This window comes from Aquarana catesbeiana, linkage group LG05, assembly GCF_042186555.1.
Source record: "Aquarana catesbeiana isolate 2022-GZ linkage group LG05, ASM4218655v1, whole genome shotgun sequence".
Lineage (NCBI taxonomy): Eukaryota > Metazoa > Chordata > Amphibia > Anura > Ranidae > Aquarana > Aquarana catesbeiana.
This window is the reverse complement of record NC_133328.1, coordinates 254,676,462-254,700,656: the sequence shown is the minus strand read 5'-3', so window position 1 is coordinate 254,700,656 and position 24,195 is coordinate 254,676,462.

Here is a 24,195-nt window from a genome sequence, read left to right as displayed (position 1 = left end):
TGCCACGTCCCATGCCACACGTTGCAGATTGTCACTTGCCACGTCCCATGCCACACGTCGTGGATTGTCACTTGCCTGCTATAATTGTCTGCTGTGTCCCAGAGTCAGGCTTATTCAACTGGTGACCCCCCTGTCATCAGTGCTGGGCAGGGAGGATTGGGTTGGCTGCTGCCGCTGGGAGAGCGATGGGAGCAGAGCAAACAAAGGGCTCATCCTGAGCGGATGTGTCATCGCTGCATCCCGCCCCAGGGGCAGCAGAGAGATGATGTAATCTCTCTGCTGCCGCGGCTGCCTGTACATTCTACAGTGAGGGCGGAACTGCAGGGATGCAGGGCGGCACTGGGTGGTAAGAGATGATGTTATCTCTCTGCTCCCCCGCCCGCCGGCTCCCTGACTGGCCAGCAGCCGCTCTCACACTGAGCCGTACAGCTGCTCACCAACGGAGCCGCCCGTGCTCTCAGCCGTGGAGCCACCCGCCGGCTCTCTCACCCACAGCGATGCTTGCCCACCCACTCACCCACATTCTCGGAGGGGGCAATTGCCCCGTTGCCCCCCCCCCGGATCCGCCCCTGTTGTGCGACCGTGTGTATGTAAGACAAGTTTGTACCAACATCCGTCGGAAATAAATCCACGGTTTTGTTGTTGGAATGTCCGATTGTGTGTACGTGGCATAAGTGTTACAGATCACAAAGGTGTTAATGTTATATTCCCTAAGGGTTTGATTAGACTTAAATGTAGTAATCGTTCTACCGTTAAAATGGTTAATCTTGCAAACTTCACTTGCAGCACATACTGTATAAAAAACCCTTCCGATCTTGAAAAAAACTCATTTTAGGTGAATGATGGATTACAGTGTAACAGCAGCTCTCGGATGTTCCAAATGCATCTGTCTTGAGGGATAGAATGCAGCCTGGCCGGTCTGTGCCCAAACGGGGAGGCTCCAAGGAAGGATAGCATGTCCTTGCTCTTTCCCTACTGATCTGGAACCTCTTCTTACAGCTAACACTGTCTCTGTCAGACAGTTGACCCGACTCTACACTACCCACACGTGAACTGCACACAAAGCCTGAGAGCCAGGGCCTTAAATAGGCTCTGCCTGACCCAAGGTGGCCAACAGAGTCACATGGAGCAGCAGTATCCAATCCCACAGTGACCCAGGAAACCATAGAGGAACCATGTTCTCTGATTTCCCCTCCAACTGCAATGCCACTGCGGTCGAGCACCACCTGCAGTTGAGAAAATAGACTACTCTTTTTATTTAAGACACTGCTAGAGAGAGATTAAAGCACAGAGTAGACTGACTGAGTTCCAGTGCAACACCACAGGTCCTGCCGGTAAAAAGTCCCATTCCAAGCTGGTCTGACAACAGTTGGAGAATACCCCGTGACTGCTGATCTTGTCTTCAGGTCTACCATGTGTATCGCTCTTCCCGAAGGAGCCCCTGGTGGTTGGGCTCCCAACTCCTGCACAGCCAGGCAACAAGAATTCTCTACACTTTCTCCAGACACGAGGAACAGTCTTTAAACTTGGTTTTTATGTTTGATTAGGGGTAATACCTTGGATGGGGAATAGGAATTATGGGATGCCCAACTTGATAGCAACAAAACCAAGGAAAAATTTTACCCTCCTCCAGTACTGTCTTTCTTCTTGAACACTAACAGTCTCTGATATGCAAGCAAAAGTCCCTTAAGGACTAGGAACTCTCAGTCCCTTTTGAAAGTAGCACAAAAATGTTGTAAGTTGCATACAGGAGTGACTCCAACTCCACCGTATACACTGATCCCAATTCTACTAACTGCAAGAACTACCAGCCCACCTAGTTTCTTCTTAGTTAGCCTACCTGGCTGCTACTGAAGATTTCCCAGGCCAGGGTAAAGGAAAGATTTAAGCCCAACGCTGTCTTCCAGAAATGCTTGCTACATGTGACAGTGTTTCTCTTTGCAAGTTCCTGACCATGCTGATGTACTCACACTGTCCTTGATCTTGCTACCTCTTAGGAAAAGATTCCTTTCAAACCGTGATGCTGCCAGAATTCTCCCAGGCCAGCACCAGCCAAGGCAGAGCCCCCCGGCAGGAGGTCGTCTCAGGGGCCACCGACAATCTCCTCAGCACTCCATCTTCCACCCGACTCCTTGCCAGCATGACTCATCCTCATTTAAGGGCTGGCTCAAACACCATGCCATTTTTTTGGTTTGATCACCAATTCTTTTTACAGACTAGGGGAGTGGCGATGGGCACTCATTTTGCTCCCAGTGTGGCCAATTTGTTTATGGCTCACTGGAAGGAAGAGGTTTTTTACCAGCATCGCCCCCACAACTAGTCTGTCACATGAGGTATATTGATGATTTGATTATAATTTAGGAGGGTGATAGGACCAGTTTGGAAGCATTCATGAATTAACATAATGATAATAATAACATCAGCCTCACATGAAACATATCATATTGTTTTCCTTGACCTGGAGAACTTTAAAGGGGTTGTAAATCCTCATGGCTGTTCACCTTAATGCATTCTATGCATTAAGGTGAAAAACCTTCTGTGGTGCTGCAGCCCAACCCCCGTTTTATTTACCTGAACGCTGTCATTTTTTGGCCAGGATCGAGCATACCAACTCTAGCTGGTGTCTTGTGTCCTGATTGGATAGATTGATGGCAGTGCAGCCATTGGCTCCTGCTGCTGTTAATCAAATCCAATGACACAGCACCGGGGAGCGGGGCAGAGTCCTGCATTCTGTGTGAATGGACACAGATGCAGGACTCGGGGGCGCGCCCACACAGGTGTCCACCAAGGAGATCGCTTCTGCGACGTGGACACTCGATTCGGGGTGGAGCCAGGAGCGCCGCTGAGGGACCCCAGAAGAGGTAGATCAGGGCCACTCTATCTAAAATGAACTGCACAGTGGAGGTAAGTATGACATGTTTGTTATTTTAAAAAAAAACAACAAAGCTTTACAATCCCTTTAAGGAGTGAGACCATTTCTCAACCCGTAACTACTTTAAACTGACTGATAGGAATGCCTATATTCCAACAGTTGTCACCATAAGTTATGGTTATGCAACATCCCCAGGGGACAGTTTATTAGCCTTAGGTGCAACTGTTTATCCGAAGAGGATTTTTTTGTCCCAATCATAAGTACTGGCCTTGCGATTCCAACAGAAAGGTTATCAGAGAGTGGTTGTAGATAGTGAGGTTGAATGGGTGAGATCACCGGATAGGAGTTCATTAGTTACAGATACGCAAAATCATAACAATAACTATGGAGAGTATAGAATATTGTTCGAGTATAATGTACACTATAAAAAAATGAGAAAATTGTGAAAAGGCACTGGGGAATACTTAAAGAGTTCCACCCAAATATGGAACTTCCGCTTTTAATACAGGTATTTTGCTCCCATTTCTGGGCATAGATACCCAAGCCACACGTGGGTATCTACGCCACTTCCTGCCCCCTGTCCTCTGGGAGACACACAGGTCCCAGGAAACAGCAGGGACCAGTGGGACCAGTCGCGTATGCGCAGTAGGGAACCAGAAAGTGAAGCCGCAAGGCTTCACTTCCTGATTCCCTTACCAAGGAAGGCGGCGGAAGCCGAGGGATAAATCGGCTTCGGGTGCCGACATCGCGGGCGCCTTGGACAGGCAAGTTATTTTAAAAGTCAGCACCTGCAGTATTTGTAGTACTTTTAAAAAATCGGCGGAACTCCGCTTTAAGCAGAACCGATCTTAGGGCTTGTATTACCAGCACATCCACAATGTATATACAGAAAGGCACCTTCCCTCAATGATAGTGTTGCCCAGGCGTAAATCCCCCCATGTATATGGGATTGTATGATTTTTTTCCCCTTTTATTGGTTGAACTAGATGGACTTTTTTTTTCTTTTTTCAACCTGACTAACTATGTAACTTCCAGAATCAGGAGGAGGCACCAAAGACCTGCCTGTATGAGTCACCCAGCCCTGAACTGCAGTAAACCTTTGAACCAGATTCAAAGATTAATTTTACAATAAGCCAAAATATAAATTTGCGTGCACTCACACTATTTGCACACTAGAGAGTGCTACACAAGCAAAGATATACATAACATCATACTCAGGGGCCCCTGCAACTGGACTTTTATGCAACATTCCTCTGGAGCTATCTCTATTATTAGCTATATACAGTATACCTGGGTATATGTGCCCAAATCCACCAGGACTCCTAACAGGCCCTTATCCTGATAATACCTGTTAGTACATTGGATATGTAGAGATGGGCCAAATTACCGCCTGTTTGGTTTGTGCCAAAACTCTCGAAGATCGCAAAAGTTCGGACACGAACAACGAACCCCATTGAAGTCTATTGGACCCGAGCAGGAAAAATCAAAAGTCTGCATTTTAAAGGCTTATATGCAATTTATTGGCCATAAAAGGGTATGGTGGGCCTGGGTACTGCCCTGAAGGGCATGTACCAATGCAAAAAAAAATTGTTTTAAAGTAGCAAGTAAAATAGTGATTTTATGATGCTTAAAGTGAAACAATAAAAATGATAAAATCCTTTAAATATGGTGACTGAGGGGTCCCCTTAGTCTGCCTGTAAAGTGGCGCATCTGTATTGTGTATAGAACCTTCTGCAGCAAAACTGACATTTATAAAGAAAAAAAATGACATTTAAATTAATTTTCCCTGCAAGCTTTCTTTATTTAGTAAACAACGGCTTAAGGAGCCAGTCTGTATATAGAGGCCACATTTTAGTGCACTCGGAACAAGATTAGAGATTTTTTTGGATAAAATCTGGTGTCTCTTTGGCAGATTTTGGATGGAAATAACAACGTTTTGCACCACAGTGAGCAAGCCTTATGTGAAGAAGCCAAAATTATAATACACTCAGACCAAGAGTAACACCTTTTTTTGGATAAACTCTTTCACAGACTTTGGATAGAAGTAACAGGTGCAGAAAAATTGGTCATTGGGTGTTAATTTTGCCCATGAAACCTATACGAAAACACTACTTCAAGATAAAATGAACACCCACAAAGCTAGGCAGCCTAGACAGTCTTACAGAGATTTGCGATCCTAATAGCACTTAATCAGCAACATCGGCATCAGGGGATTGATAACTGCTGCTTGTCCAGGACAGATTCATTTTTGTAAATGTTAGCTGGTCAACTGAGTCTGTGGACAGTCGCGCTCTTCTATTTTTCACAAAACATTAGGCAGCACTGAATGTCCATTCAGAAAGCAGGCTGGATGCAGGGCAGTCCAGCAGCTCAATTGCATACTGGGCAAGTTCTGGCCAGTGATCTATTCTCATGAACTAGAAACCCAGTGGATCGTCTACTGCAGGGATATGCAATTAGCGGACCTCCAGCTGTTGCAGAACTACAAGTCCCATGAGGCATAGCAAGACTCTGACAGCTGCAAGCAGGACACCCAGAGGCAGAGGCATGATGTAAGCATCTATCGATGTAAAACGCATTAGCTACTGCTACACACTGTTCCTGTGAGATGGCTTTTGTTGTATTTTAAACGATTCACAAATAAAGATGTCTTTCTTCAGAGTGCAGCAGTCCAGGATTTCTTTATCTCCGCAGAGGCATGATGGGACTTGTAGTTTTACAACAGCTGGAGGTCCGCTAATTGCATATCCCTGGTCTACTGGAAAACTCTCCATGTGTCAGGGAACCAACAGCAGGAGAAGGGCTCTAGGACCCAGCATCTCTCCCAGCACTTATGGCAGATTAAGGACTTTAGGACCCAACATCTCTTCCAGCAGGTCACATGGGCCTATATAAGGAAGTCTGCTAGTGACTTTAGTTGCTGGTTGATCTTCAGCTCCTCCAGTGCATTATCTCTGGAATATTCCTGTTCCTGTGTCTCCTGTTACTGACCCGGCTTCTCCTTGACCTGTCTGATTGCTTCCTGTGTTCGATCTCAACTGTCCACCTGACCACGTCTGCTCTGCTATCCAGCCGGCTCATGACCTAGGCTTCCTTCTGACCACGCTCCAGTCTCAGCATTATCCGAATCCTGCAACACCTCACCTGCACCACCTGTCTGTTGATTCTATGCCAGCACACCAGTCTGTACTCTGGAACCTCCTGCATACAGTCCAGCAGGCAACCCATGCTACTTTGGGCCTGACCTTTCCTGTTTCCACTCTCAGAGAGGTCTGGAACATAGCCGCAAGGGAAGCCCCCTTTCTCCACTGACTTCTAGCACCAGGTACGTAATAGTATCAACCAGCCAAGATGTCTGAGGTCGAGAGAGGTGCTTCCACGTTGGAGGCCCTATGTCAGCAGATGACGGCTCTTACACAAGCAGTCCAGAGCTTACAAGAAGGCTACTTTCAGCTGGAAGGACGCCTTCACTCCCTTACTACCTTCATGACTCCTGTGGATCCTAACCAAGTTACTATCTTCACTGTCTCCACTCCAACGGCCAGTTCTCCTGCTACAGCCGCACCTGCTGTGGGATTACCCCCTTTGGAGCCCTGCAACCAAGTACTTTTTCTCTTGAGACCGTCAAGGTGGGTTTCATCATCTCACTCTTATCAGATGAGCCACAGTCCTGGGCTCATAACCTCCTTGAGCAAAAGAACTTAGTACTGGATTCAGTTGCCACCTTGTTTGAAGCTATGGCTACTCTATATGATGATCCACAGTGGACTGCTACCGCTGAGTCTGCCCTTCATGCTCTAGTACAAGGCAGATGACCAGTGGAGGATTATAAGTTTCACAAGTGGTCAGCTGATACCGGGTGGAATGATGCCGCCCTGAAATACCAGTTCTGGCAAGGCTTATCCGAGACTCTCAAGGACAAGTTAGCTAGGATCAAGGCTCCCATGTCGTTAGAGAATCTCATCCAATATTTCGGACGGGGAACCAATGCAAATTGTCCTACTCCGCCCTGCTTTAAAGGGGTTATAAACGCTCATGGTTTTTTACCTTAATGCATTCTATGCCCACGTGCCCGCACGGGTGTCCACCAAGGAGAGTGCTTCTCCAATGTGGACACTCGATGCAGGGAGGACCCACCAGCGCAGCTGAGGGACCCCAGAAGAGGATGATCAGGGCCACTCTGTGCAAAATGAACTGCACAGTGGAGGCAAGTATGACATGTTTGTTTAAAAAAAAATAAAAATCGAGGGTTTACAACCCCTCTAGCTCCTGAAAAGAGAGCACACAGAAGACAAGGTAACTTGTGTCTCTGCTGTGGTGCTTCAGGCCACTACCTTTGCAGTTGTCCTGTTTGCCCAAGTAAGTCCAGCCTTCCACACCTCTCGTACTTCCAGTTATCCGGGACCGTATTCACTCATGTAATTCTCCACATCTCTCTGCAGGTGACTGGAAAGCAAGTCAAGCTGCAGGAGATCAATGACTATGGAGCCTGTAGTTGTTTCGTGGATATAAACCTCGCAAAGAACTTGCTCATACCCCTTAAACTAAAGGAACAAAGACTTGACGTACATTTAGCAGATGGTACTGCTCCCAGCTCTGGACCTGTCACTCAGGAGACCATCCCTGTCCTTGCCACCACGGATGCAGACTATGAAGGGAGGGCCTGTGTAACCCAGAATCCTTTGGAGAGGTTGGGAAACCCTTGTTTCAGCTACCCATGCATCTCCTATGTCTAAGTCACCCTGTGTCCATTAGGGGCACAGGGTAACTGAGAAAATGTGACTTGGATTACTTAAAATGGGACAGTAATATTTATCCACAATATCTCCCAGGATATGTATAAAGACTATTCTTGATTTGGTTGATTCTGAACTCGACATGTTAATTGAAAGAGCTGATCACATTGGCCTTTGTACAATGTAGGAGACGGGCTGACTCCTACTGGAGCTTCTGCTATTGTGAGAAGCTTTGCTGTGTTTATATTCATGATAGTGTTGATTGTGTCTTCTGAGCTATAAGAAGGCAAGTCTGTCCTGAAAGGTCATGCCTCTGAGTCACCTAGGCTGTCCAAACGATTAGTTAATTAGCTCATGTTAATTAGGTTTCTGGTTACAGTTTGTATTGTCATTCTGGTGTATATATTTGTGTGAGCTCTCAAAATAAACAGTCCATGTTCAAACGGTGTAACTGAGCTAGTCTCGTCTGGATCTTGGTTACAAAATATCGGCTGTAAAATCTGATATCTGAAGGTCCAGATTGGAGGAAGCAGTGTACTGAGGGAAGCACTCAAGCGGAGTGTGACGGGGATCCGTTACATTGGTGGCAAGCAGTGGGACACTTCCTGCAGTCTGGGACATCCAAACCCCTACCTGGATCCAAGATCAGGATAGCAGACTTCGGTCACCCCAGCAGGGATATGGATCTGGCATCAGAGTTCCCGGGGCTGCTGCGGATCATCCTTTCAGCATACTCCAGGACTGTGTCTGCGGATGAATACCTGGAGCTCAGGCAGCAGATTTGAGTGGAGCTCTGGATTGGAGCCCTCCAGGTCCTTGTTATACAACAGGGCAAGTGCTTTCCAACCCCAGAGCAAAGAGCCAATGACCAACGGGAGTTACGGATGCAATTCCTGGGAGAGCCACCCCGGGACCAATGGGTGTCCGAGTTGGACTGGCTGGTCCAGCAGGAGACAGAGCTGGACAATCATTATGGGCTCTGCAATGGCACGCAGGGCAGGGATATTTAAGGGAGACAACAGAATGCTCTCTGGAGAGATATGATTTTGGTGGCCCTGGATTGCTGTGGGCTCTTTAATATTCCAAAGGGCCAATTGGTAAGAATTAAGAGAAATTTACAACTGAAGAAGATTTTCTAACCCAAGCCACGTTTATAAGTAACAAATTCAAGGACAAGGGTTACACTGAAGAATTCATCCAAAATCAAATTGATAAGGTAAAAAACTGGGATAGGACTACCATGCTACAAAATAAAAACAAGGACTATCATCAACGACTATCGGAAGCACCTTTTTTAATATTAAACTACAACATTCAACATAAAGAAATATCAAAATTGATAAAAAGACACTGGCACATATTAAAAAGTGACAGACATCTCAATGAAATTCTTCCTGAAAAACCACGCATACTCTATAAGAGAGCACCAACCTTAAGAGACATTTTTGTAAAAAATGTTATTGAACCACCTAAAACTAAGGGTTATTCCTTTTTTAATGGGAAACGCTTTTTCCCTTGCAAATATTGCTTTGCGTGTAAACACTCTAATAGGGCGTACACGCAGTCGGACTTTGTTCGGACATTCCGATAAAAAAATCCTAGGATTTTTTCCGACGGATGTTGGCTCAAACTTTTTTTGTCTACACACGGTCGCACAAAGTTGTCGGAATTTCCGATCGCCAACCACGCGGTCACGTACACCACGTACGACGAGACTAGAAAAGGCCGGTTCAGAACCAAGCGCGGCACCCTTTGGGCTCCTTTTGCTAATCTCATGTTAGTAAAAGTTTGGTGAGAGACGATTCGCGCTTTTTCAAACTCGTGGCTTTCAGATCGTTTTCTGCCGTTCAGTTTGTGCTTGTGGGTTTGTATCTGCTCTTCAGTGCGTGCAGCAAGTTCCGCGTGACTTTAGGTAGTCATTGTATTCTTGTTCATTCGTTACTGTTTTTCAGGTCGCTCTTCACAGGCCTTGCTGTTCTTCAGTGCGTTCTGTTACTTCGTTCTGAGCAGCCGACCATTTTCTAGCCATGTTTCGTATGCGTACTCCTCGTAGAGTTCGTGCTGTGCGGGGGCTTGGTGTTGGGGTCCTGACCTTGACACAAGTCCAGTCCATGAACAGAGTGGGGAGGAGTTCATGGACCAAGAATTGGTTGCTTCAGCGTGACCAGTTCTCTCATATGCCTTTGCTCCGTGAGATCCGTGAGAATAATCCTGATGATTTCAGGAACTTTCTCAGGATGACGGACCCCGTGTTTCACCGTCTGTTGGCTTCGCTGACCCCTTATATTAGCAGGCAGGATACCTGCATGAGGCAAGCCATCACTCCGGAGCAGAGGTTGGTCGCTACCCTGAGGTATTTGGCCACAGGGAGAAGCCTGCAGGACTTGAAGTTCTCGACAGGCATCTCCCCCCAGGCTCTGGGTATCATTATCCCAGAGACCTGTTCTGCCATCATCCAGGTCCTGCAGAAGGAGTATATGAAGGTAAGATTTTTATCCTTTAATATCACATTTTATTGTATTGAATGTTTGCTAATATATTGTATTTCTTTCCTCATTCCCTAATTACCATGATTGTAATATGCTGTGAATGTCCCCTTTGTCCTCATGCATGCTGGATTTTTATGTAATTATTATTTTAGGTCCTTCATACATATTTGCCCTTCACTAACCTCCCCAGCATGGTGTCTCCTGCCCTATATTCACCTCATGTAGTCACTTAACAATGTATTTTTTCTGCTCCATAGTAGTGCTTTACCCCAAACACCCCCTAAAATGTTTGGAAATGTTATTTTTGATTTAAATTCAGGCAGAGTGGCAGAGGCTTTTTTTGTGGTGTCCTCAAATAATTTTTAGTAACCCTCCCTCCCCCAACTGCTAAGTCAGCTGATCCCAATTCTCTATCTATCCTCAATCATCTATCTGCTGACTTTGCCAAACCCATACACACTATACCCATCTCTTTAGTGCTCAGATGTATGGATGAATTCCCCAAAGCATGTAGTGCAAGGGCCTGCCTGTATACTTTCCAATGGTACTGTTTAAAGTTTTTGTATCCTATTATTATCTTGATAGGTAATAGCAGAATGTCCAAATGTCCTCAAATGTGTACAGTGTGTATTTATATCTTTGTATTCAGACACTTCTTACCTGTCCAGTGGTCTGCCAATAGTGTAACTAAGGAGGGGCTGTTCAAAGTAATACCCATTATTTAGGCATTCAGCTCTCAATGAAGTGAAGAGGGTTACCTGTCCAAGATTTACACACACCCCCTATAATGTTAGAAATAGCCCATGAGAGGGGGGGGGGGATATGATAGGTGTACCTTATACTTTGGCGTTGTTAAATTCCCCTTAGTAAATGCTATCTGGAGGTTGCCCCATAATGTATGTGTATAATCTGCTTGCCATGTTTCAGAATAAAAATAGTAATGTTTATTGTTTTTTCATCAACAGTTTCCTTCCACGCCACAGGAATGGCAGACTGTGGCCTCCCACTTTGCAGAGCGGTGGGACTTTCCTAACTGCGGAGGGGCAATTGATGGGAAACACGTCCACATCGTCCCACCACCCAACTCGGGGTCGTACTATTATAATTACAAGGGGTTTAATAGTATAGTGATGTTGGCGGTGGTGTCGGCTAATTACGACTTCTTGTATGTGGACGTGGGGAAGAATGGCCGGATGTCCGATGGTGGAGTCATCGCCCAGACGGAGTTCTACAGGCGTCTCCAGAATGGCAGCTTGGACTTGCCAGCTCCAGAGGACAATGTGGAAGGACTCCCATTTGTGTTCGTTGCTGATGAAGCGTTTGCGCTGGGGGACCACCTGATGCGGCCATTCCCAATGAGGACCCTCCCCCGGAACAGAGGGTTTTTAATTACCGGCTGGCCAGAGCCCGAAGAGTGGTGGAGAACACATTTGGAATCCTGGCCAGCCGGTTCCGACTATTTCTGACACCCATCCATATGGCGGAGTATAAACTGAACTATATTATACTGGCGTGCTGTGTTCTTCATAACTTTTTAACCACTTGAGCCCCGGACCATTATGCTGCCTAAGGACCAGAGGTCTTTTTCCAATTTGGCACTGCGTCGCTTTAACTGCTAATTGCGCGGTCATGCAATGCTGTACCCAAACGAAATTTGCGTCCTTTTCTTCCCACAAATAGAGCTTTCTTTTGATGGTATTTGATCACCTCTGCAGTTTTTATTTTTTGCGCTATAAACGGAAAAAGACCGAAAATTTTTTAAAAAAATGATATTTTCTACTTTTTGTTATAAAAAAAATCCAATAAACTAAATTTTAGTCATACATTTAGGCCAAAATGTATTCGGCCACATGTCTTTGGTAAAAAAAATGTCAATAAGCATATATTTATTGGTTTGCGCAAAAGTTATAGCGTCTACAAACTAGGGTACATTTTCTGTAATTTACACAGCTTTTAGTTTATGACTGCCTATGTCATTTCTTGAGGTGCTAAAATGGCAGGGCAGTACAAAACCCCCCCAAATGACCCCATTTTGGAAAGTAGACACCCCAAGGAAATTGCTGAGAGGCATGTTGAACCCATTGAATATTTATTTTTTTTGTCCCAAGTGATTGAATAATGACAAAAAAAAAAAAAAATATTTACAAAAAGTTGTCACTAAATGATATATTGCTCACACAGGCCATGGGCCTATGTGGAATTGCACCCCAAAATACATTCAGCTGCTTCTCCTGAGTATGGGGATACCACATGTGTGGGACTTTTTGGGAGCTTAGCCGCGTACGGGGCCCCGAAAACCAAGCACCGCCTTCAGGATTTCTAAGGGTGTAAATTTTTGATTTCACTCTTCACTGCCTATCACAGTTTCGGAGGCCATGGAATGCCCAGGTGGCACAAAACCCCCCCAAATGACCCCATTTTGGAAAGTAGACACCCCAAGCTATTTGCTGAGAGGCATATTGAGTCCATGGAATATTTTAAATTTTGACACAAGTTGCGGGAAAGTGACACTTTTTTTTTTTTTTTTTTTGCACAAAGTTGTCACTAAATGATATATTGCTCACACAGGCCATGGGCATATGTGGAATTGCACCCCAAAATACATTTAGCTGCTTCTCCTGAGTATGGGGATACCACAGGTGTGGGACTTTTTGGGAGCCTAGCCGCGTACGGGGCCCCGAAAACCAAGCACCGCCTTCAGGATTTCTAAGGGTGAAAATTTTTGATTTCACTCTTCACTGCCAATCACAGTTTCGGAGGCCATGGAATGCCCAGGTGGCACAAACCCCCCCCAAATGACCCCATTTTGGAAAGTAGACACCCCAAGCTATTTGCTGAGAGGCATGGTGAGTATTTTGCAGCTCTCATTTGTTTTTGAAAATGAAGAAAGACAAGAAAAAACTTTTTTTTTTTCTTTTTTCAATTTTCAAAACTTTGTGACAAAAAGTGAGGTCTGCAAAATACTCACTATACCTCTCAGCAAATAGCTTGGGGTGTCTACTTTCCAAAATGGGGTCATTTGGGGGGGTTTTGTGCCACCTGGGCTTTCCATGGCCTCCGAAACTGTGATAGGCAGTGAAGAGTGAAATCAAAAATTCACGCCTTTAGAAAGCCTGAAGGCGGTGCTTGGTTTTCGGGGTCCCGTACGCGGCTAGGCTCCCAAAAAGTCTCACACATGTGGTATCTCTGTACTCAGGAGAAGCAGCAGAAGGTATTTTGGGGTGTAATTTCACATATTCCCATGGCATGTTTGAGCAATATATCATTTAGTGACAACTTTGTGCAAAAAAAAAAAAAAAAAAAATTGTCTCTTTCCCGCAACTTGTGTCGCAATATAAAATATTCCATGGACTCGACATGCCTCTCAGCAAATAGCTTGGGGTGTCTACTTTCCAAAATGGGGTCATTTGGGGAGGTTTTGAACTGTCCTGGCATTTTATGCACAACATTTAGAAGCTTATGTCACACATCACCAACTCTTCTAACCACTTGAAGACAAAGCCCTTTCTGACACTTTTTGTTTACATGAAAAAGTTATTTTTTTTTGCAAAAAAATTACTTTGAACCCCCAAACATTATATATTTTTTTAAAGCAAATGCCCCACAGATTAAAATGGTGGGTGTTTCATTTTTTTTTTTTCACACAGTATTTGCGCAGCGATTTTTCAAACGCATTTTTTTGGGAAAAAACACACTTTTTTTAATTTTAATGCACTAAAACACACTATATTGCCCAAATGTTTGATGAAATAAAAAAGATGATCTCAGGCCGAGTACATGGATACCAAAATGACATGCTTTAAAATTGCGCACAAACGTGCAGTGGCAACAAAATAAATACATTTTTAAAAGCCTTTAAAAGCCTTTACAGGTTACCACTTTAGATTTACAGAGGAGGTCTACTGCAAAAATTATTGCCCTCGATCTGACCTTCGTGGCGATACCTCACATGCATGGTGCAATTGCTGTTTACGTTTGACGACAGACCGCCGCTTGCGTTCGCCTTAGCGCGAGAGCAGGGGGCGACAGGGGTGCTTTTTTTTTTTTTTCTTTATTATTTTTTTGCTTTTTTATCTTATTTTTAAACTGTTCCTTTCATTTTTTTTTTTTTTAATCATTTTTATTGTTATCTCGGGGAATGTAAATATCCCCTATGATAGCAATAGGTAGTGACAGGTACTCTTTTTTGAAAAAATTGGGGTCTATTAGACCCTAGATCTCTCCTCTGCCCTCAAAGCATCTGATGACATCAAGATCGGTGTGATAAAATGCTTCCCCAATTTCCCAATGGCGCTATTTACATCTGGCGAAATCTAAGTCATAAAATGCTCGTAGCTTCCGGTTTCTTAGGCCATAGAGATGTTTGGAGCCACTCTGGTCTCTGATCAGCTCTATGGTCAGCTGGCTGAATCACCGGCTGCATTCTCAGGTTCCCTGTTGAGACAGGAGAGCCAGAGAAAAACACGGAAGACGGTGGGGGGGGGGCATTCCCTCCCACGGCTTGTAAAAGCAGTCTAGAGGCTAATTAGCCGCTAGGATTGCTTTTACATGAAAGCCGACCGCTGGCTGAAAAGAATGATACCAAGATGATACCTAAACCTGCAGGCATCATTCTGGTATAACCATTCAAAGTCGTGAATGGCGTACCTGAAGACAAAAAATGGTTAACAATAAAGCACAGTAAACGGTAAAGTATAAAAAATTGCATACCTGAAAAGCAAATATGATAAAACATACTAACAATAAAACATTGCAGAAAAGAATACAGTAAAAAAGAGCAGAACAAGAGAGAGAGAATAGAGAGAGAGAGAACAATAAAACGACAACTATTTTTTTTTATTTTATATATATTTTTTTTTTTTTACACTTTTTTTGTAACTAACTTTTATAACGGTAACCGGTTCCAGGTTCGGGTCTCTCAAAATGCGATGGCATCTTGGGAGACCCTGTGAAAGTGTGCCTAGTCTGTGCAATGCTGTACCCTACGCTAATACTCAACTAATGAATGGTAGCGTTCAAAACATTCACCAATGCAAAGACCAGGATTGTCAGGACAGGAGGGACAATAATAGCAGGTGTCACGCCTATATCCGCGCTTGCTGCAGACACGACATCTTTTTTGGGGGTTCATTGGGTAGGGGTACTCGGGAGGACATAAAGAAAATGCCTCTCATGCAGCCGACTGCATTTGGTTGGGGATGTGAATGGGGGAAGTACGGGCGCTGCAGAAGTGGTGGGTTCCCAATTAGGATTGGCGAATGCAGCAGGAAGGGCACTATGGGCACGACGGGCCTGTGTTTGTCTTTTTGGTGGCAGCGGGACACTACTTGTGCTTGCCACCTCACCAGCTTGAACTGCACTTATGGGACTCACCACGTCACCAAGTGTTACTGCAGTGCTGGTTTGACTACGACCGGGGTGTACTAGGCCGCTGGCGCTTGCCAGTTCAATAAAAAGCTACCAAAAAAACTGTTAGCGATCGCAGGGATCAGGCCTGACTCTGCGAACACTGCAGTTATGCGTTTAGTGTTTTGTAAGTGACAGTGATCGATAGATACTGCACTTGGGTGGGCTGGGCCGGGCAGAGGGGCAAAACGCAGGTGCTAGCAGGTATCTGGGCTGATCCCGCTAACACTGTGTTTTTGGGAACCCTAAACTGCTGGGGACGCTAGTATAGATCTGATCGGATCAGATATTGATCCGTTCAGATACTATACCACTAAGGGAGGTGTACGGTGCGTGCGTGGGTGTTAGCGGTACTGGCGCTAATCTGACGCTGCTTGGGGCTGGTGCTTGCCAGTTCACCAAAATACTACCAAAAAAACTGTTAGCGATCGCAGGGATCAGGCCTGACTCTGCGAACGCTGCAGTTATGCATTTAGTGTTTTGTAAGTGTCAGTGATCGATCGATACTGCACTTGGGTGGGCTGGGCTGGGCCGGGCGGAGGGGCAAAATGCAGGTGCTAGCAGGTATCTGGGCTGATCCCGCTAACACTGCGTTTTTGGGAACCCTAAACTGCTGGGGACGCTAGTATAGATCTGATCGGATCAGATATTGATCCGATCAGATACTATACCACTAAGGGAGCTGTACGGTGCGTGCGTGGGTGTTAGCGCTACTGGCGCTAACCTGACGCTGCCTGGGGATGGTGCTTGCCAGTTCACCAAAATGCTACCAAAAAACTGTTAGCGATCGCAGGGATCAGGCCTGACTCTGCGAACGCTGCAGTTATGCGTTTAGTGTTTTGTAAGTGACAGTGATCGATCGATACTGCACTTGGGTGGGCCGGGCGGAGGGGCAAAACGCAGGTGCTAGCAGGTATCTGGGCTGATCCCGCTAACACTGTGTTTTTGGGAACCCCAAACTGCTGGGGACGCTAGTATAGATCTGATCGGATCAGATATTGATCCGATCAGATACTATACCACTAAGGGAGGCGTATGCTGCGTGCGTGGGTGTTAGCGGTACTGGCGCTAATCTGACGCTGCCTGGGGCGACGCATATCACCGCCAGGCGATCAGGGGGCTAAACCTTTATTCGGTAATAAACGGCGGGTGCCCTGACACTAAAAAAAATAAACAAACTAACCAGCGTCACCCGTAACACTTATACAGTGATCAGTGGTGAAAGGGTTAACTAGGGGGCAATCAAGGGGTTAAAACATTTATTAGGTAGTATATGGGGGTCCCTGTCGCTATAAAACGCTGACGGCGAACCTCAATATTTACGTCCCTAACTAGCGTCACCAGCGACACTAATACAGCGATCAGAAAAATGATCGCTTAGTGACACTGGTGACGGGGGGTGATCAAGGGGTTAAAACTTTATTAGGGGGGGGTTAGGGGGGTATCCTAGACCTAAAGGGGGCTAATATTCACTGTCCCAACACTGTAACTGTCACAAACTGACACCAATGCAGTAATCAGAAAAAAAAAAAAAAAACTGCTGGTGTCAGTTTGTGACAGGGAGGGGGGGTGATTGGGGGGGGATCGGGGGGCGATCGGGGGGGATCGGGTGTTTTGTGTGCCTGGCATGTTCTACTGTGTTGTGTAGTGTTGGTGCACTCACAGTGAAGTCTTCTCTCCTCGGCGCTGCAACGGAATACCGAGCCGAGGAGAGATGACATCATTTCCTTTGCTGCTGTTTAGCATACAGCAGCAAAGGAAGTGATCTGATTGGCCGGCGGCGATCGCGAGGGGGGGGCCACGAACGGATGGCCTCCCCCTCACCTCCGATCGCCGCTGGACAAAAGACGACCGCCTCGGGCACCGGGGGGGGTCCGATCGGACCCCCCACCCGCAGGAGGCAAATCACGTATATGTACGTGATTTTGCCTGTCCGTGCCACCTTGCCGACGTAAATCGGCGTGAGGCGGTCGTCAAGTGGTTAAGGAAACATTTGGCCAACTATGCTGGCTCAGTTGGGCCTGAGGCCGGAATCCTACATCAAACCACACTGACGGCGCTTGAAAGTGGCCGTCCTGGCTTGCCCTCCCTGAGTGCCCGTGATGTCCGGTTACACTACCTGGAGTTCTTTGCGGGTAGGGGGGCTATCAATATGCCAACAAATCTGTGAAGCCTTTTTTTATAATAAAAAAAAAAAAGAAATTCTTGGTGGACATTTACTGCTTGTGTTTGTTTTAGCTGACCCAGACAGAAATGTGTTGAGTCCAGAAAATGTTGTGATTGTGTAACCTTATACAAAGCACTGTTGGCTGTTATTTCCTAAATGCAAAAACACATTTCACTACAAGTGCACTTGCAACTGCACTGAAACTGCACTTGTAGTGCCAAGAGGATTTGCCCTTAGGAAATAACACCCATTTTTGCAGAAAACAGCAATTACATCACCCCAAAAGTGTTGTATTGTAGTGTTGAGACAATAATCCACACATTCTTGAGTAAGCAACTTTTTTATACCTGCACAATCACATGTGCATTTACCAAAGGTTTTTAAAACAAACCAACATGTTTGTTGTATAACAATTTTTGCAGTAGCATTATCAAAAATTTAAATTTCAGATAAAACAGGCCTGTGTAAAACCAACAAGAAAGCCAAAAAACTTGAACTTACAAAGTTCACATTAGGTAAAACCTGAAGGCTATATCAGACATCAGTATTTAGGAACTGGGTTTGATATAGCGTTCAGATGGGGGGAAATCACCCCTGGAAAAGCCAAATTTGGAAGATGCACACCAATTTACGAATGTCAACATGTGCTATCTGCCATCAGGGGGGGTTCAAGGGACGTGATTTGGGGGAGCAAGCCCTTCCTCAACGCTATTTTATAATTGAGGAAGGGGTTGCACCACCAAAACGCGTCCATTGATCTCCCGTGATGGCAGATAGCACATGTTGGCACACTGTGTGCATCCTCCAAATTTGGCTTTTCTAAACATTGCAAAAAAAGTTAAAAGATAGGACCACAATCCAAAAAGGTGATTTTGTGGGGTTTTAAATTCGCCCAATACATCAATGATGTTATTATTTTTTTTAATAACATCATTGATTTTTTGCTGTATGTTTTGCAGTTCGACATTACACCCCATGATCTCCCCGATCAGGATCTGGGCACTTTCTGATGTGAAACGTTCTGGATCCACAACATCACGATCACCTAAAAAGAGAGAAACAAAACAAAAACAGGTCTCAAAAATCTGCCACCATCCATCTCGTTTACCTGAGCCTGTGGTCACAGACACTCACCTGTTGTGGTGCCAATCTCCACCACATCTTCTTCTTCCTCCTGCTCAGCTTGGGTTGTTGGTATTTCACCTTCTTCCATAGGTGGCTGGTCTCTGGTCTCCTTGGATGAGGGGTGTCCTCCGAGTCTTTTCTCCCCTATGTAAAACAAAAATGGTATAATTAGCACACAGATATTTGATGGCAGAACTAGAAATAGGAAACATTGCTTGGAAGTGGGGTACAATTGTCTATTTTAGCCGAGTTCCAAGATGTATATTTTTTATTGGCCTTTGTCAAGCTGCAATACTTTACCTGTTTAGTACAAGCTTCACAGATGTAGCCCCCCCCTATAGTATACACTGGAGCACCTGTGTGGCCCCCTAATAAAAATGGTGTTCTGGTGTCCCACACTAGTGCTCCAGTGTCCAGATGTGAAAACAGCTGCTCAGTGTCCTCTCCTTACACACAATCTAGTTGGCATTTCATTCTAGTAACAAACCCATCTACACAAACAAATATTTGGCATCCAAGTAGGCCCAAAAAAAATGTGGGAAAATGCATATGGCCTAACAATGGTGTTTTAGAGGCCGAAAGAAAAATGTTTGATACAAACGAATAATGGGCCCATGAACATTAAAGTTGCCCTTTTAAACGTTACAATTAAGAAAAGCATATGGAGCAGCACGAACGGAATAAAGACAGAAAGAATAGGAACACAGCACAACTACTTACTTTTTTGCAGCACTCTATCCGGATCTTTCGGTACTGCTCTGGCTCTCTTAACTTCAGGTCCGACCACCACTTCCTGAGCTGATCTTTCGATCTTCGTACCCCGAAATTCTTGTGAAGGCTTTTGATCACTTTCGCCATGATCTTTGCCTTTCTGATGTTGGGGTTGGGGTAAGGCCCATACTTTCCGTCATAGTCGGACTTCTTCATGATGTCGACCATCTCCAACATCTCCCCAAAGGACATATTTGTGGCCTTAAAACGCCTCCTTCTGGATCGGGACGTGTCCGGATCCGGGCTTTCCTCCTCCTCCTCCTCGTTGCTATAATTAGCACACACCTGCTCTAACTCCGCCATGTGCTCTTCACCCACTGCGCCGAACGAAAAGGGGCGGGGAATAGACTAGAAAGAACGTCAGGGGCGGGCGGAGTTACATGCATGCGCAGTGTGTATAAAGCGTAACGCGCGTGCGTATTACGTACGATCTGTGAGCGGAGGAAGGAGCATTGGACGCGCCGATCGTAAGAACGAAGGTAAGAGACAAACTTGTGCCTATACTGCTTCTACATTGAAGCCTATATTGTAACAAGATTAGGAGAGTTTTGTCTGACATTAGGCTTTGTCTTGTGTTGTGTCTTGCAGTGAACATGGATATCTTACTGAAAGATAATGACTTCATGTCAGTATTCATAGATATCTTAAGGGAGCTGCCCTGTCTGTGGGAGATTAAACACCCCCATTACAAGAACCAAACAAAGAGGAAGGCAGCACTGGTGCAATTGTGTGAAATTGTGAAGCAGGTGATCCCCACGGCAGACATCACCTATTTAAAGATATTAATTGGTGGCCTGAGGAGCACATATCTGAGGGAGCGTCCTGGATTCACAGAGATCCGGAGCAGCAGATGACATCTATGTCCCCAGGATGTTGTACTACGACAGGCTGCATTTTCTGGCAGGCCAGACTGAACCCAGGTCAATCCCTCTCCAGTCTTCCTTCCACACTTCCTTCCCCCCCGGCTGAGGCTTCTGACGCCCAACCTGGGCCTTCCAGGCAACAACATGTGGAGGAGCCCAGATTAAGCCAGGTATAGCATTCCTCTAAATATTGCTGGTTGTCCAATCAATGATGTTACCTAGATGTTAGTTTGGAGTACTAATTTAGGATTGTGATTGATGAAGCAAAACATTACAACCATGTCCCTTTTTCATACACAGGGAAGTCTCAGCCAGGAGGTGGCCGGGCCGAGCCGGCTGGCTGATCTGCAGGTCCCTCCACTCCCCCTGGAAAGAGAAAGTGGCAGGAGGAGGAGTGCCCTAGAGGAGGCTACCGGAGGACTCTTTTGGAGGGCTACAGAGGTCCTGGGAGCACCACACACCATGGAGGAGGACATTGCTGCCACCATTGCCTATAAAATGCAGAGGATGGAGGAGGGCCAACAAGCCATGTGTGAGGCGCTCATATTGGAGGCTCCTAACAAAGGTATGAGGGGCCAAATGACAGCTCAGACACACCTTTGCGATGGTCCTCCTCCTCCTCCTGCAGGTCCTCCTCCTCCCTCTCCTCCAGGTCCTCCCAGTCCTCCTCCAGGTCCTACTCCTCCTCCTGCCACATCTCCAACTGCACAGCCACAGCCCGGAATGAAGCGTGAAAGGAAGACCAGAAAGTGAGGACCCTGGATCCAGTCTGGTCGGCCAAAAAATGCAGCCTCTTGTGGTACCACAGCCTGGGGACACACATGTCATCTGCTGCTATCCGGATCTCTGCGAATTCTGGACCAGACTGCCCTCCCTTACATATGGACTCCTCAGGCCACCAATTTTGATGTTCAAGAATTGATGTCTGCCGTGGGGGTCCCAGGCTTCGCTAATTTCTCTTGTTGTTCCAGTGTTGCCTTCCTCTTTGTTTGGTTCTGAGCCCTTAATAAAGGATTTTTGTTTTGAATTATACTCTCCTATGTGTTTTACTTCAAAAAGGACAGTTGGTTTGTGAGGATTCAGGTACATTTCAAATATACAATGTGAAATGAACAAGGGACACCAACACCAAACAATCTCCTGGAGATTAAATAATAAAAGATATCAATGGTGTTGGGGTAACTTGACACACAAAACACACACAAAAATATTCTGGAGTAAAAATAAAAATAACATTGAACAAATATCAGCCTTTGAAAAAATACAAACATTAAATCCAAAAAAAAAGGCTTAAAATCCCCCAAAAAAAAAATACTGTCAGATGTGACAACTGATAACAATATATTCAGGGAATCCCAATAAAAAAACAAAAATAAAACTTTGTGAGAAGTGTGTGTGAATATGAGCAGCAAAACTACTTAATTCTTGTCACATTATAAAGAAGAAGAGAGTGCGCTGTATTAAACCATTTTTAACATTGCAGCGTGACGAAAGTGCTGTATCCATTGCGAACGCTAAGTTTACCAGACCGAGCTGTTCCGTCTTGGAATTTCTTCTGAGCATGCGTGGCACTTTGTGCGTCGGAACAGGCCACACACGGTCGGAATTGACGCGATCGGATTTTGTTGTCGTAAATTTTATCTCCTGCTCTCCAACTTTGTGTGTCGGAAAATCCGATGGAAAATGTCCAATGGAGCCCACACATGGTCGGAATTTCCGACAACACGCTCCGATCGAACATTTTCCATGGGAAAATCCGACCGTGTGTACGGGGCATAAGAAACCACAAATAAAATGTACACAGTTAAACAGGACAAAACTATCCGATTAAGGACTTTATCAGTTGTCACACGGAGGGGGTAGTGTACATTTTACAATGTAGCTGTAATCTGCAATATGTGAGGAGAACAAAAAGACCACTAATGGTTAGGATAGGGGAACATGTTCAAATCATCATTAAAGGTTTCCTGAAACACAATGTATCAAGACACTTTGCCCAAGTACACAACAATGACCCTAAACATTTACAATTTTGGGGCATAGAGAAATACAACAGACCGTGGAGGGGGGCACATAAAGTTAGGTCAAAAAGAATCCAAATGGATACACACTTTACATACTCTTGTACCTGACGGCCTCAATGTGGAATTTGACTTGAACTGTTTTCTGAGTAATTTTTGACTTTTCATTTTACAAAACTGCTATACTCATGGTGTCATTTCCAGAACAATATTCGCTTTATTTTTTTCAAAAATTGTCTTCTCATTCAGGAGGTCACTTTAATCAGCCTGATCAATTTTGGATCGCTATGTCAGTAAATGTCCCATGATTTTACCTAACATTAGAGTATTGGGGTCTCTATATATTCCTATTCCAATTTTAACCCTATTTTTATTCTCAAATTCATCTTATTCTTTTATATACATAAAGATTTTCATATTCAATTTTTTTTTTTTGTTTAATAAATGTTTATTGAAAAAGACATAGTGGACTTAAGACATTTGAAAAACAGTCTTATAAGTACAAAACAAGTAGGTTTCATAAGACACTAATGTTCATCTAGAAATAAAAATCAAAGAAGTGCCATCGTAAGAGCTGAGAGGATTAAACAAACATATATAGTCTAGAATCAATCAGCTGTTTAAAATATATATGAACTTAATATTCATACTAGACATTAAGATTGTGACTGAATAAAATTTGTAGTTGAAAAAGAAAAGTAATGGACTAAAAGAGAGACAGAGAGAAAAAAGAAAAGAAAGGAAAGAGAGGAAAAATAGAAAAAAAAAAAAAAAAAAAGGGGGGGGAGGGTAGAAATGGGGAGAAAGGGGGTGGTGGGGGAAGAAGGTGGGGGGGGAGGGTTGGCATGCCTGTCGTCATATCCCAAGATGTTAATATCCTTTAGCCTAATAATATGTGGAGGGAGAGTGATTTGCGGTCAGAAAAGGGAAAGAACTCTGAGAATAGGTCCAATGAGGCCCAAGAAAAAATTAGAGAGGTAAGCTCATATATGTTGAGTTATAATGTCCTTATAATGAGTTGAGGATGTGAACACTATCCAGGGTGTCCATGTAAGAGTGTGTCTCTGGGAGGTACCCCTGATGTTGTGTGTTATGTCTTCTAGGTGATGAACCTCCGAGACCTTACGCAACCAATTTTGTATAGACGGGATTGTAGGTTGTCCCCACAGTGTGGGGATTAGAGCCTTGGCAGTATTTAATAAATGTGGTATGAGGGAGCGTTTGTAAGTACCTATGGATTATTTAGTGGCATGGAAAAGGACAACCCAGGGATCATGGGGAAGATTAATGTCTGTGATAAGTCTTATGAGGTTAATAACGCTGGTCCAGAAAGGACGGATGAGCGGGCAGTGCCACCAAATATGTGCGTGTGTAGCTTCGTTTCCGCAGCTCCTCCAACACAACGGGGAGCTATCGGGAAACATTTGATGCATTTTAAATGGGGTGTAATGCCATCTGGAGAGAAGTTTGTAATTGACTTCTGCCATCTTGGAAGCAGGTGAGGTGACATGAGCGAGTGTTAGGATTTTATCTTTCAAAGTGTTTGTTAGGGGGAGTCTAAGTCTGATTCCCAATTTGCCAAGAAATGCGGATACCCAGGGTTGGAGAGGTCGGTAAGAGCCTTATAAAACAGAGAGATTCCGTGCAAAGGGGGGTCTTTTGGGTAGAATATTTCTTCTATGCCATTTAAATCTTGTAAACCTCGTAACGGGTGAGGGAGGGAATGTAAAAAGCGTTGTAATTGA